The 15,944-nt window shown below is 36.6% G+C and overlaps 1 long non-coding RNA gene across 1 annotated transcript; it reads left to right on the top strand.

Annotated features, from left to right (window-relative positions):
- The first annotated feature begins 502 nt into the window (after positions 1 to 502).
- On the top strand, positions 503 to 3,108 carry LOC131599295 (uncharacterized). The gene is made up of 2 exons (XR_009282695.1): positions 503 to 678; positions 2,722 to 3,108. It is a non-coding gene; the product is annotated as an uncharacterized LOC131599295 (long non-coding RNA).
- Positions 3,109 to 15,944: the final 12,836 nt, after the last annotated feature.

The following is a 15,944-nucleotide window of genomic DNA, read 5'->3' as shown; positions in this document are numbered from 1 at the left end:
GAGAGTGTTTGAATTCAGTTATGATTTGTAACTGATATTGTTGGATTTTCTGTTACTGGGAGTTAGTATAGGTTTGTTATTTTTGTTAGGAATTCAGTGAGCTAGCATTTAGTTGGTTTACAATTCTGTTTTGGTTGTTATGATTCAGTTAGGTTGGTTAAAAGGTTACTTACAAAGCAGTTGGGAAATGTTAGTTGCTGATAGTCAAGGGTGGGTTAAGAGTTGAACTTGGTTTTTGTATTTCTTTTATGCAAACTCTGAACTGATTTTTTATGGTTTAAAGTTGCAGGGCTTTCTTTTTTGTAGTAAATTGATGTAACAAATTAGTAAAGGCTGAATTATTAGTTGGCAAAAATCTGTTAGTTACAATCTCATTTTTTGTTAGTAGGTTATTAATGAATTTGAATGGCAGACGCATCATGTTCTCGGATCTGCGGTGTGTACGTGAATGGTGCTAATCCGAATCTGACTTGCAATTGAATATGAGCATGACTTGTGTCATGACATTGAGTGCGTATTGTATTATGGTTTTCTCGCAGCAAGATCGACTCGCTTGTTAACTCGGCTTGGTTTTCTGGATGCAGGGTCAATTTTGGATTGAGAGTCTTTTCTGGACTTGTTTATTTTGTGCGGCAGGTTATGTAGATTTTGGTGGATAGGCTGATGTTAGGACTGTTTGTATGTATGCATTGAAAGTGGTTTTATGGGGAGTAAGGATCCACTCCATTTCTTATACTCCATTTCTTTTCCATTACTATAGTTTTGTGTTTATATTACACGTATTTCTAAGACATGTGACACATATTTACTATTTATTTAACTTTATGCACACAAAACTATAGTAATGGACTCTCCATTTCTTTTTAAGAAATGGAGTGGATCCTTACTCGTTTTATAGGACTGTTGTGAAATGTTTGCTCTGAAATGTATGTTAAGATTGTGGACTTGCTGCATTGTTTTGATATGGGTTTTTTGGGTTAAAACATGGGCTGACTTGATTGAGACTTGTTTGGTTAAATGGTTTAAAGAAAATGTTAGGCTTTTTCTATTGGAAAAATCTATGGCTGAGTGTCGGTGTACGATATTGAACAATGGTGGTTAAGCTCAGTGGCAGAGCTAGAAAATCATAAAGTTTCAAATTTTGAATCAAAATCATAAACAATACTAAATCAGCTAATCACAAACCTGTTAAATGTGGTTGTCTTTCCTATCTTTGCTCACACCTGTTTCTTTGCTTTAGTGCTCTGAAAACAATTATAGTGTTAAAAGCATAAAACATGGAGACGAGAAAAACATAACTTTGAAATTTGAAAGAAGGATTTGAAAGACTAAAATGAAGGGATTAACTTACCGAAATATCCAGAAGAAGGAATTGGTTCAAAACAATAAAGAAACAAACTCTTCTATCTACTAGTATTTCTAAGTCCCCCCTTATTATATAGAAAAAGTATAGCTTTAGAAATAGAAAATATAAAAATTTTAATAAAAGGGTTGGATCAAAAGTATAACTTCTGCATTATGAAAATACATAAACAACTATAACAATGCTATACAGAAACGATACAAAATAGAATATTAGTTCCTAAAAATTAAAATAGATGAAAGAAATCTTATTTTATTTTTGAATATCAAACTTATTAAAATGGTCTGAATAACACGAGATGTATTAGGATAAAAGGAAAGGTACAAGAAGAAACTGAGATAGGAAGTAGTTGTATAAGGAGATGTTAATTGGACATCCCCAAAAAACACCTACTCCTATAAGCAAACAGGCAATGAAAGAGACAAAAACAAAACACCAAGGAACACTACAAAACAGCAAAAGCAAACGGCACCCTTAGACCCAAAAAAAACTAAACCACGCAGCAAAAGCCCACCCCCTGTATTAACCAACCGAAATACTAAAAGGAACATGAAAAAAACTGCCCCTGCAACTTCTAAATCCCTGCATAGATAGCCTATATAGCAGAAGCAAACTTGAACCAGTAACCTTCAAAAACCTCTTAGATGAGCCCATTTCCATTCATCGAATATGGTCCAGTGTTGCGCCAAAAGGGATAATCAAACTATTAAAAGGTCATGCCAAATGAAAATCAGCCCCTTACGAACTCTCTTGGACCCACCTATATAATGACATAATGCTATGAAATACAGTCCTTAACTAGAAAATTTTTAGAGCTTTGGGCTATGCCTAATGATGCAAAGGACTCACCTTATTATGAAGAAAAAGGACCTACTTGGACTGCAATGTTATTCCCCCACAGATGCAAGTAAGTCCACATATCCAGCAAAAGCAAAAATAAGATAAAGAAAGGAGAATTTCGATTCAGAACTTTTACCGAACACTTGGTGGGCACAGCGCGAAACGATAAATTCGACCCCATTTCTCTATTAATTCGTCAAGCATAACCTGCAACAACAACAAATAACAACACAGTAAGAATGTCGTAGCGAGAATCGAACTGAAAAAGAAATAAAAAGAAGAAAGAATGAAGTCACGGTGTTCGTCGGAATGGTATTGCAGAGATCTCCGGCGCGGGATGGTGAAGCGTGGTCGGGCGGAGCCTGGGCAGCTGCCCTACCTGGCCGGGCGCTGGCTCCGCCACTGGTTAAGCTGTTATTTTATGTATGATTATGGTTTGAATTTTGATGTGCTGTTAGCAATTAGTTTGAGTTGAATTGTTAAGATGCAGAATTTTGCTTTTTCTTTACTTGCTGTAGGGACTGGTTTTGAGATGCAGGGTTGTAATAATAAGGATGATGATTTGGTGCGGCAGGGTCTTTATTTGGTACTGTCTTATTGAATGTGCAGTTGGCTTCTTTTCTGTTTATGCAGGGCTGACTTATGTATTTGTTATAGTTTGTCTTGACATGTTTGGAATTGATTTTTTCAGATAATTGGTAGGCTTGAAGGAATTCTTGGTTAGGGCTTTGATGGAGTCAGGATCATGGTGAAGACTTATTGAAGAAGATAGTATAGGAACTAGGTCTATGTGTCTTTTATGGAATATTATGTAATGATTTTCTTTGTTTTGTAATAGGATGATGGTTGAATAGTGTAATGAACAAAACTTTTCCTTTTTGAGTGAATTCCCATACTTTTCTGAATTTAAACTTTTCATGCTTCAGTATTCGATATTCAATATGATCCAAATGAATCTCAAAAGAAAGCGGTCATAGTCCATCTAGAATGAGGAAGTCAACATGACTTGGTCAACGAAAGTCAACATTCCAAGGTTGACTTGTTGATGAAAAGTCAACTTATGCCCAATGAGATCATCTTAAGTTTTCCTTCTTTTTCCAAATTTAAATGATCAATTATTCCTTTGAAGGATAGAAAAACACTTAGAAAGGGGGGATTAAATAAGTGTATCTAAAAAACTTATAAGATAAAAACAATGAACACAATTATTTTTATCCTGGTTCGTTGTTAACGAAACTACTTCAGTCCACCCCCTTAGAGTGATTTACCTCAACTGAGGATTTAATCCACTAATCCAACTGATTACAATTGTTATCCACTTATAAAACTTCTAAGTCTTCTAGAGTATACAGATCACAACTTGATTACTCTAGGAATCCTTCTAGAGTCTACAGATCACAACTTGATCACTCTAAGAATCCTTCTAGAGTCTACAGATCACAACTTGATCACTCTAGGAACCTTTTACAATCAATGTAAAAATAACGTTTACAAGAGTATAGATTTGCTTCTAATAAAGCTGTAATCACAACTGTGATATTTCTCTTAAGTTTTAAGCTTAACACTCACTAACTATTACAAGAGTTTGTGAGGTTGAAGATGAAGTTCGTGAGCTTTTGAATTTGACAGCGTTTCAGTATATTTGCACAAGTGTTCTACTTTGCTTCTAATCAGAACTTCTATTTATAGGAGTTGAGAGGAAATGACCGTTGGGAGCATTTAATGCTCTGCGTGAATAGTACAACTCTGCATTTAATGTTTCACATTTTTGTCAACTACCTCGAGCCTTGCTTTTCCTGCTTTTACTGACTTTGCCTTTTGTAGCTTCTAACGCTCCTTTTGTCAGTCAGAGATTAGACGTTTCAGCCTTTCATCTTGTACTTTCTTCTGGACTCAGATTTTATAGATAACAACGTTTGAATATCAGAGTCAACAGCTTTGGTGCAGAGCATCTTCTGACTTTGAAGATCTTTGAGCGTGATACCATCAGAGCTTCAGAGCTTCTGCTTCTGACTTCATTCTTCAGATGCTTTTCAGTTCATGTTCTGATTCTGCTTGACCATATTCTGATGTCTTTCTAGAGCATGTTCTGATTAAGCCATCCAGAACCTTCTGAGTCAGTTGCTTCTGAACGCTGATTTGTGCATACTCTTTATATATTTCCTGAAATGGAAATTGTAATGGATTAGAGTACCACATTATCTTATACAAAATTCATATATAATGTTATCATCAAAACACAGAATATTGATATGACAAAAACATATATAATTGATATGAATTTTTATCCAAAATATCAGATGAACAAAGACAATTACACAAATATAGCATAAGCATATAATCAGAGTGTGTGAATATGTCTCCCCCTGAGATTAAGAATCTCCCCCTGAAATTAATACTAGAAGAATTTATAAATAAAAGACTTCCCTGAGTATTTTTCCATTTTAGTTGAGACTTTCACGTAGAATAGAACTTCAGAACATTCAGAACTTCTCTTCAGAGCTTCCATTGGACAGCTGCAGAGCTTTGAATTCCCTTTGTAATCAATTGTATCAGAGCATACTCAATTGTATCAGAGCATACTCAATTGTATCAGAGCATAATCAATTGTATCAGAGCATTCTTCTTGCTTTTGATCTTGAAGCTTCAGAGCACTAAGCTTGCTTCAATTCTTTAAGAGCTTGCCTTTCCCTTAGAATTGCTTTTCCCCATGTATTTGCTTCTCATGTTTAGCTTTGTCCACAATGTCTCATTCCTGCAAAACTATCAAAGACAGAAAAAACTAGCAAATAATGTTAGGAATGTTGAGACTTAATCCCAGCAATTGATATTATAAATCAATTTCAATTATCATATTTCTCCCCCTTTTTGTCATAACATCAAAAAGCATAAAAGATTCAGACGAAAAAGACACACAGAGTGAAGAAAGACAGAGATAATATTTCATTGATAATTAATCAGAAGATAAGAGAATACAAAAGCAGATGCAATGCAAGCAGATGCAAAAAACAAACTAAGATACAAGACAGACTACGACTGGCTAAGCTTAGAAGCTAAAACGGCCAGAAATTTCTTAATCCCAGCAGTGTCTTCAACTTGCTTCTGAGTAGCTTCCTTCTGATCCTTCATAAAAGATCTGAACTCAACATGAGTGTCCTCGTGCTTGTCTAGAAGAGTAGCCAAACTTGCTTAATTTTGTTGAAGCTTATCCAAAGTGTTCATCAGAATAGAGACAGAAGGTTCAGCAGAAGCAGCAGCAAAACTGTTGTCCATAGCAGGAGGATTTGCAGCATCAGCTTCAATCATAAGAACATCTTCATGATTTTCCTCAACAGAAATTTCTTCAGCAGGATGTTCTAAGCCTTCAAGAATTGCAGCCAGATTCTCTGGAGGTGTTGGAGCAACAGGCTCTGGAGGATATTCAACTTCTGGATATACCATATCTGGTGCCTTATAAGAGGGGTTCTCCCTAAGCCAGTTGAATAAAAACTAAAAATCGCCAGTTAGAACCTTGTATGGATGTGGCTTCCACACAGCGATTGCCAGAGGATTCTCTTCTTCTGCAAGCTCATCAACAAACTCCTTCTCTTCTAGAGGCTTCCAGCTGGTGATGGGATGGTAGTATCTTCCATCATCATACTCCAGAAGGTATCCAGAAGGACCGGGAGTAGCAGCCAAGCACTCTTTCTGAAGATTCAGAAATTCTGATTGAATCTCTCTTCTGAAAGCTCTCCAGAGCTTCCCAACAGCTACATGATCCATCTTGGATTCATGAGCAACCTTCAGAGCATCTAACCCTGTTCGTACCTTATATTTTAACAGTTCAAAACGAATATCAACAGAGGGTTCAAGAGGGTTGATTCTGAAATAGGTGATTGGAGAGTCTGGATTGAGAACAAAATAGGGTTCAGGTTCTCTAGATAACAAAACAGAGGTAGTAGAAGGGAATAGAGAAGATGATGAATATGTTGTGGAGGTGGTTGAAGGATCAACTAATGGTGAGATTGCAGATTGAATGGAGGTGGTTCAGAAGATATTTTCAAAAGGAATTAGTGGAAAAACAGCATTTAGAGGTTGGGGGTCAAGAGATGGTTCAGAATGAAGTGGACGGTTTCTTTTAGTGGTGGTGGAAGAGGATGGAAAATCAGAAGGAGGTGGTCTTTTCTGAGGGGGAAGGTCAGAGGAAGAATGTAAACTAGTGGAGTCTACATTTTCTATATCTTCAATGAGCTTCTGAAGTTGTTCAGAAGTTCTAGGAACTTTGAGGGAATCTGTTGATATTTGTTCAGAACTATTAACAGGTACAGATTTAGAGATAACAATACCTGAAGGTTTCTTCTGCTTATTGGCTTTCTTAGAATCAGGACCTTCTTCTGTGACCTCTCTCTTCAGCTTCTTTTGTTTCTTCTTCTTATCCTTTTTCCTTAACTCATCCAGAGAGGGAAGAGTTCTTCCACGAATCCAAGAAGAGTCAACATCAGATTGTGCTCTAACATAGGATTTCAGGTAGCGTTTAACTTCTTTTGATAGTTCTTCTTTGAACATATGAGATAAACCAACAACAGGGGTTCTTCTGGTAAGAATATCTGGGAACACCTTTGGAGGAGTGGTCACCTTTTCAATCAACTGCATCCTTCTCAGAGACTGAGCAGTCAGAATACTCCCACGAATAGCATTCAGATATTGAGAAGAGCCAGCTGCTCTCAGAGTATCTATCAGACCAATTTTAGTCAGAATATCTGATATCATTCTTCCAAAAGGCATAGTATTCTTCTTGAGCTTGGGATTCCTCAGACGTTCTTCTTCCCTTGATTCTTCAACAGTAGTCTTCAGATGTTGAAACAGAATATAAGGTAGATTGACTCTCATACCTTTTCCAATGCAGAACAAGGTGAACTTCTGATCTTGATTGATGTAGGTTGGAGAGTTTGTTGATTTTCTGTGATAGAAAGATCCCATAATGATCTTTGCCTAAACTCTGTAGGAAGGCTTCAGATTTTTAGTATGAGGAGAAGCAATTCCAGAAGTAAACAACTCTGGGTCAACCTTATCCCAATCAGTTCTACCAGGGGGAGAACCTGTGATTCCACCCATACCTTCAAGACTTTACAGTTTCCTTATCAGTTTCTCAGAGACAACCACTTCATGACCTAGCACGAAGGAAAGGATAACAGTTGGAGTAACAGTGGCATGAGTCTAGAATTCCTTAACCAAGATAGGATAAACTGGTCCAATTAGACGTTCAAAGAAGTTTGCCCATCCTGGTACCAACATTCCAGTTTTGATTTTGAAATCATGAGCCAAGATATTTTCAAAATCCACCATAGTTTCACAGAGAACCTCCAGTTCATTGTAAGGGATCAGACATGTCTTCAAAGGAGCAGTTACAGATTTCTTTTGTTGACCTTGATTTGAAGACGAAACCTTGCGTTGAACATTTGATGAAGACGCCATTGATTCACACTGAGGTTACTGGGTTCGTAACTAGGGTTTATGAAAAGAGAGAAAAGGAGGCAAAAACAAATGCAGACACGATAAACAATGAAGATGAGTGGAAAAAGATGAAATGATAGAGAGATGTGTTTATATAGGCACGAGTTTGAAATAATTATGCAATGAGATTCTGAATGAGAGAGATGACAGAATTTGAATCCAATGCATTTAATGTTGAGTGACGTTAGGGGAAAACGTGATATTTGAAATGATTTACACAGTTACCTAGGGCGGCGTCTCATCAACTGCACGCATGCTTGTCCCTTCAGAGTGAACACATGTTCATCCTCTAGAATAGCTGGTGACAGCTGTTTTTCTTTAAAAGAAATTCTAAATCAACTTAGACATATGAAACGTTAGCAATAACAGAATCAAAATATCTAATTGATAAACAAGTTCAGAATATCTGATAAGAAAATAAATAAACATTTCAAATCTAATCCATATACAGATCTTCTCATCCTTTCACTCTGGGCATAAATCCATACTGATATTCTTCAAAATGACCTTAAACCTATCTTCAGCAAGGGGTTTTGTGAAGATATCAGCCCACTGATGTTCTGTATCCACAAAGTTTAAAGAAAGAACACCCTTCTGAACATAGTCCCTAATGAAGTGATGTTTGATCTCAATATGTTTAGCTTTGGAATGTAAGATAGGATTCTTAGATAAACAAATAGCAGAAGTATTATCACAGAAGATAGGAATGTTACTCTCATATATCTGACAATCTTCTAGCTGACTCTTCATCCAGAGCATCTGTGTACTACATCCAGCAGCAGCAACATATTCTGCTTCTGTTGTAGAGAGGGCAATTGTGGCTTGCTTCATGCTGTACCAAGAGACCAGATGACTTCCCATAAACTGACAGCTTCCATAAGTACTTTTCCTTTCAACTCTATCTCCAGCGTAATCAGCATCACAAAATCCTACTAAGTTGTATTCTTCAGATCTTCTGTAGACTAAACTAACATTAGTAGTACCTTTCAGATACCTCAAAATTCTCTTAACAGCAGTTAAGTGAGATTCTCTAGGATCTGATTGGAATCTAGCACACAGGCATACACTGAATAAAATATCAGGTCTAAAAGTAGTAAGATATAGAAGAGATCCAATCATACCTCTATAGAGCTTCTGATCTACCTTCTTACTTACCTCATCCTTACCTAAAACACACGTTGGATGCATAGGAGTCTTTACTTCTTTGCTTTCTGAAAGATTAAACTTCTTCAGAAGTTCTTTCACATACTTGGTCTGGTGAACATAAGTTCCTTCAGAAGTTTGATTGATCTGAATCCCAAGGAAATACTTGAGTTCCCCCATCATGCTCGTTTCAAACTCTGCCTGCATAAACTTAGAAGACTCTTTTCCAAGTGTAGCATTAGATGTTCCAAATAAGATATCATCAACATAAATTTGGAAAATTTAAATATCCTTTTTAAAGGTTTTACAAAAGAGAGTTGTATCCACTTGTCCTCTAGTGAAACCATTATCCAGAAGGAAAGAACTTAATCTTTCATACCAAGCTCTGGGAGCTTGCTTCAGGCCATATAATGATTTCTTTAATTTGAAAACATGTTCTGAAGACTTAGAGTCTTCAAAACCAGGAGGTTGGTGGACATATACTTCCTCATCTATATAACCATTTAAGAAGGCACTCTTAACATCCATCTGATACAGAGTGATGTTATGCTGAGTGGCAAATGAAATTATTAAGCGAATAGATTCTAACCTGGCCACTGGTGCAAAGGTTTCTGTATAGTCAATGCCTTCTTGTTGACTATAGAGCTGAGCAACCAGTCTGACTTTGTTTCTTACAACTTCTCCTTTTTCACTTAGCTTGTTTCTGAAGACTCACTTTGTTCCAATGATGTTAAATCCTTTTGGTCTTGGAACTAGATCCCAAACATCATTACTTGTAAACTGATTTAGTTCTTCTTGCATGACAATTATCCAGTCAGAATCCTCCAGAGCTTGATCAACAGAAGTTGGCTCAATCAGAGATACTAGACCAAATTGACATTCTGCATTGTTCTTAAGGAATGCTCTTGTTCTGATAGGATCATCTTTCTTTCCAATGATAACATCTTCTGGATGAGCAGAGTTGAGTCTAGAAGATCTTCTGGGTGTTGGCTCTTCAGATATTCTGAGATTCTCTAAAGAGGCAGCAACTTGATCTTCTGAAACTTTGCTTCTGGGTTCTTCTTGATCTAAGTTAAAGATTTCTATATCTGCAAAATTCTCAAACTTCTTTGGCTTTTTAAGACCAAGCTTATCATCAAATTTGATATTGATTGACTCTTCCACTACAAGAGTTTCAGTATTGTATACTCTGTAGCCTTTTGAGCGTTCAGAATATCCAAGTAGAAAACACTTCTGAGCTTTAAAGTCAAACTTATGCAGATGATCTTTAGTATTCAAAATATAGCATACACATCCAAATGGATGGAAATAAGAAATGTTGGACTTTCTATTCTTCCATAATTCATAAGGAGACTTATTTAGAATAGGTCTTATGGAGATTCTATTTTGAATATAACATGCAGTGTTAATTGCTTCTGCCCATAAATGCTTAGCCATATTGGTTTCATTGATCATGGTTCTAGCCATTTCTTGTAGAGTCATATTCTTTCGTTCTATAACTCCATTTTGTTGTGGAGTTCTAGGACAAGAGAAATCATGGTCAATACCATTTTCTTTGAAATAAATCTCAAAGAATCTATTCTCAAATTCACCACCAAGATCACTTCTGACCTTTATGATTTTGCATTCCTTCTCAGATTGAATCTGAGTGCAGAAGTCAAAGAACACAGTATCTGACTCATCATTGTGTTTCAAGAACTTTACCCATGTCCATATGCTATAGTCGTCTACGATGACTAATCCATATTTCTTCCCTTTGATTGATTTTGTTTTGACTGGGTCAAAAAAATCAATGTGCAGAAGTTCTAGCGGCCTAGAGGAAGAGACAACATTTTTAGACTTGAATGCAGGTTTTGAAAACTTCCCTTTTTGACATGCTTTGCAAAGAGCATCTGATTTGTATTTCAGATTCGGGAGTCCTCTGACCAGATTAAATTTGTTAATCTGAGAAATCTTTCTCAAACTAGCATGACCTAATCTTCTGTGCCAGACCCACTGCTCTTCACTAACAGACATAAGGCAAGTAACCTTTTGATTCTTAAGATCATGAAGATCAATCTTATAAATGTTGTTCTTTCTCTTGCCTGTAAATAGGATTGAGCCATCCTTCTAACTAATAGCTTTACAAGACTTCTGATTGAAGATAATGTCATAACCATTGTCACTTAATTGACTTATGGACAATAAGTTATGAGCTAATCCATCTACTAAAAGAACATTAGTTATAGAGGGAGAGTTACCAATGCATATGGTTCTAGAGCCAATGATCTTGCCCTTCTGGTTCCCTCCAAACTTAACTTCTCCAGCAGATTTAAGCTCTAGGTCATGGAACATAGACATTCTTCCTTTCATGTGTCGCGAGCACCCAGAGATGTTTTCCTTTGTCTTTTGAGCCTTGAAGGAGATATGCAACAAGTATAATCTTTTCCTTAGGTACCCACATTCTTTTGGGTCCTTTTGGGTTAGTTCTCCTCAAGTTCTGATTGAACTGAGGTTTAACACGGAATTTATCATAAGATTTTTTGGTGTGTGCAACATATTTCTTGGTGTGTGTTATGTGGAAACTCTTAGAGTTAGATGTGTGCTTTATATCATGAGAATGACCAAACTTGAACTGATCATACAAAGTTTTGTATGTAATTTTTATCTCATCAACAGGTTCAAGTTTATATGGGGTTTCACCCTCATAGCCTATGCCAATTCTCTTATTTCCACTCACACCATATATCATAGAGGCTAGCTGACTTCTGCCTATACCTCTAGATAGAAACTTCCTGAAACTCAAGTCATATTCCTTAAGAATATTGTTCACACTTGGAATAGACTTTTCTGAACTTGAAGATGATTCAACATCTTTAGATAGTTTTAAAACTTTTTCTTTAAGTTCAGCATATTCTATTTCAAGCTTCTTAGTTTCAGATGCAAAGAGCTTTTTCAGATTTTTGTATTTGATACTAAGTTTAGCCTTGATTTCCAGAAGTTCAGTTAAGCTGGAAACTAACTCATCTCTAGAAAGTTCAGAAAATACCTCTTCAAAATCTGAGTCTGATGTAGATTCTGACTCTTCATCAATAGTGGCCATCAGTGCTATGTTTGTCTGCTCATCTTTAGAGTCTGACTCTTGATCAGAAGAATCTGAGTCATCCCAAGTAGCCATTAAGCCTTTCTTCTTTTCAAACTTTTCCTTAGGCTTTTCCCTCTGAAGCTTTGGACACTCATTCTTGTAATGTCCTAGCTCTTTGCATTCATAGCACGTCACCTTCTTCTTGTCAGATCTTCTGTGTCCAGGAGATTCTCCTCTTTCAGGCCTTTTGAATTTCTTGAAGTTCTTGAACTTTCTTTGCTTTCTTTTCCAGAGTTGATTTACTCGTTTGGAAATCATAGAAAGTTCATCTTCTTCTTCTTCTTCTGATTCTGACTCTTCAGAATCTTCTTCTTCAGCCTGAGAAGCGTTAGTGCATTTTTTATTGTTAGATTTTAATGCAATGGACTTACCTTTCTTCTGAGGTTCATTTGCGTCCAGCTCTATTTCATGACTCCTTAGGGCACTGATCAGCTTTTCAAAAGACACTTCATTCAAGTTCTTGGCAATCTTGAATGCAGTCACCATTGGGCCCCATCTTCTGGGCAAGCTTCTGATGATCTTCTTGACATGACAGCCTTTGTATATCCCTTGTCAAGCACTCTTAATCCAGCAATCAAAGTCTGGAATCTTGAAAACATTGCTTCAATGTTCTCATCTTCCTCCATCTTAAAAGCTTCATATTTCTGGATTAAAGCGAGAGCCTTTGTCTCTTGACTTGGGCATTACCTTCATGAGTCATCTTTAAAGATTCAAAGATATCATGAGCAGTTTCTCTGTTTGTTATCTTCTCATATTCAGCATGAGAGATAGCATTTAGCAATATAGTTCTAGACTTGTGATGATTCTTGAAGTCTTTCTTTTGAGCATCACTCATGGCTTGTCTTGACACCTTAACACCTTGAGCATTAACAGGATGTATGTAACCATCCAGCACTAGATCCTATAAGTCACCATCTTGACAAAGAAAGTAACTTTCGAGTCTATCTTTCCAGTACTCAAAGTTTTCACCATCAAAAACTGGGGGTCTATTATAGCCATTGAAACTATTGCTTCCATTACCATTGTTGTCTTGTTTAGGAGTAGGAGTAGATGAAGTTGTTTCAACCATTTTAACTTTGTGTTATTCTCCCTAAATCTTTTGTCTAACACAGTTAAGTGCTTGCACCTAGAACCGGCGCTTTGATGCCAATTACAGGATAGAAAAACACTTAGAAAGGGGGGATTGAATAAGTGTATCTCAAAAATTTATTAGATAAAAACAATGAACACAATTATTTTTATCCTGGTTCGTTGTTAACGAAACTACTCCAGTCCACCCCCTTAGAGTGATTTACCTCAACTGAGGATTTAATCCACTAAACCCAACTGATTACAATGGTTATCCACTTAGAAAACTTCTAAGTCTTCTAGAGTATACAGATCACAACTTAATCACTTTAGGAATCCTTCTAGAGTATACAGATCACAACTTGATCACTCTAGGAATCCTTCTAGAGTCTACAGATCACAACTTGATCACTCTAGGAACCTTTTACAATCAATGTAAAAATAACGTTTACAAGAGTATAGATTTGCTTCTAATAAAGCTGTAATCACAACTGTGATATTTCTCTTAAGTTCTAAGCTTAACACTCACTAAATATTACAAGAGTTTGTGAGGTTGAAGATGAAGTTCATGAGCTTTTGAATTTGACAGCGTTTCAGTATATTTGCACAAGTGTTCTACTTTGCTTCTGATCAGAACTTCTATTTATAGGCGCTGAGAGTAAATGACCGTTGGGAGCATTTAATGCTTTGTGTGAATAGTACAGCTCTGCATTTAATGTTTCACACTTTTGTAAACTACCTCGAGCCTTGCTTTTCCTGCTTTTACTGACTTTGCCTTTTGTAGCTTCTAACGTTCCTTTTGTCAGTCAGAGATTAGACGTTTCATCCTTTCATCTTGTACTTTCTTCTGGACTAATATTTTGTAGATAACAATGTTTGAATATCAGAGTCAACAGCTTTGGCGCAGAGCATCTTCTGTCTTCTGACTTTGAAGAGCTTTGAGCGTGATACCATCAGAGCTTCAGAGCTTCTGCTTTTGACTTCATTCTTCTGATGATTTCAGTTCATGTTCTGATTCTGCTTGACCATCTTCTGATGTCTTGCTAGAGCATGTTCTGATGAAGCCATCCAGAACCTTCTCAGTCAGTTGCTTCTGAGCGCTGATTTGTGCATACTCTTTATATATTTCCTGAAATGGAAATTGTAAAGGATTAGAGTACCACATTATCTTATACAAAATTCATATATAATGTTATCATCAAAACACAAAATATTGATCAGAACAATTCTTGTTCTAACATCCTTTACTTCTCTCAATGCTTGATGTCAAAAGATCTTGCACTTCAATCTTCAAACTAACCATTAATCCAATATCTTGTGATAGAAGAAACAAAACTCGAACAATGGTTGCCCACACAGAGATGAATCACAATATTGTAACAAAATTAACTGATGAAGTTCACATGAGGTCATAACCCTAATCAGGAAATCTTGATTCAAATGACCTAGGAAATAAACCTTAGGTCAAGCAATAAGTGATCTGATTAAATGTCTTTCAGAAGACCTATACCAATCACCGTCTTCATTAAGTGTAAGATACCATCTTTGAGGAAATAAATTACCTTGTGCCAATACCTAAGTGAAACTTCAGCTTGCTTCATGACCCTTGATCCCGTATTTTTAGATGTTTTATTTGATGAATGATACATGTTGTGTTAGATGACCTAATGGAGAGTATGCGGATGAAATGCAAAGCCTAAGCCAGTTAGAAGTTAAAGGCAGGACAAATTTGGGGTATGACAGCTGCCCTTATTTAATCGTCTTAAACCTGAAGGTGAGATTAGCGTAAGCCTTTCGAACATTCGAGGTAGAAGAAGATTAAATACCAAGACCAGAAATTTATCCTGAAGGTATGGTGAAGCGTTATTCTTATTTTTTTTGTTTTGTAATTGTTGGGGAAAGAAATTTTGTTGTTTGGTGAAGAAGTTTATGATAAGATTTATGGTAAGAGCTTGTGGTTGAATGGTAATAGCTTGTAAAGTGGTAGCGGTTCCAATACAAGGTATTTCAAATAGAGATTGTTACATGAAACAATGATTGCAGGTATGTCAAGCGAAAAGGTAAGATCAACGGATCTACGACCCATAAAAAAGAAAGATACGAGGATAAGTTCAACGGACCTACGATCCATGATTGAAAGCTCAAAGAAGGGTAAGATTAACAGATCTATGATCCACAAAGTTGAAAGAAACGAGGGTAAGATCAACAAACCTACGACCCACGAGGTTGAAAAAGGATAAGATCTACGGGTGATCTATGATCCCAAAAGAAAGAAAGAAAGGATAAGATCTACGGGCGATCTACAATCCCAAAAGAAAGAAAGGATAAGATCTACGGGTGATCTACGATCCCAAAAGAAAGGATAAGCATCAACACTGAGGTTGGAGAAGGAAAGGATTAACATCAACACTGAGGTTGGAGAGAGGAAGTGGTCGATTTCAACACTGAGGTTGAGAAAAAGATGATAGACATCAACCCTGAGGTTGGAGAAGGAAAGGATTAACATTAACACTGAGGTTGGAGACATAACGATTGACATCAACATTGAGGTTGGAGAACATCAACACTGAGGTTGGAGAAAAAAATGATAAGCATCAACGCTGAGGTTGGATAATAGATTTGGATGACATCAACACTGAGGTTGGAGGACATCAACACTGAATTTGGACGAGAAATAATAGACATCAACACTGAGGTTGGAGAAACAAATAATCGACATCAACACTGAGGTTGGAGGACCTCAACACCGAGGTTGGAGAAAAAATGATAAACATCAACACTGAGGTTGGAGAAAAATGATAAACATCAACACTGAAGTTGGAGGAAAATGATTGCCATCAACATAGAGGTTGGAGAAACAAATATTCGTCATCAACACTGAGGTTGGAGAAATAACAGTCGACATCAACACTG

The sequence above is a fragment of the Vicia villosa genome, linkage group LG4, assembly GCF_029867415.1.
Source record: "Vicia villosa cultivar HV-30 ecotype Madison, WI linkage group LG4, Vvil1.0, whole genome shotgun sequence".
NCBI classification, from domain to species: domain Eukaryota; kingdom Viridiplantae; phylum Streptophyta; class Magnoliopsida; order Fabales; family Fabaceae; genus Vicia; species Vicia villosa.
This window is presented reverse-complemented; position numbering and strand designations above follow the sequence as displayed.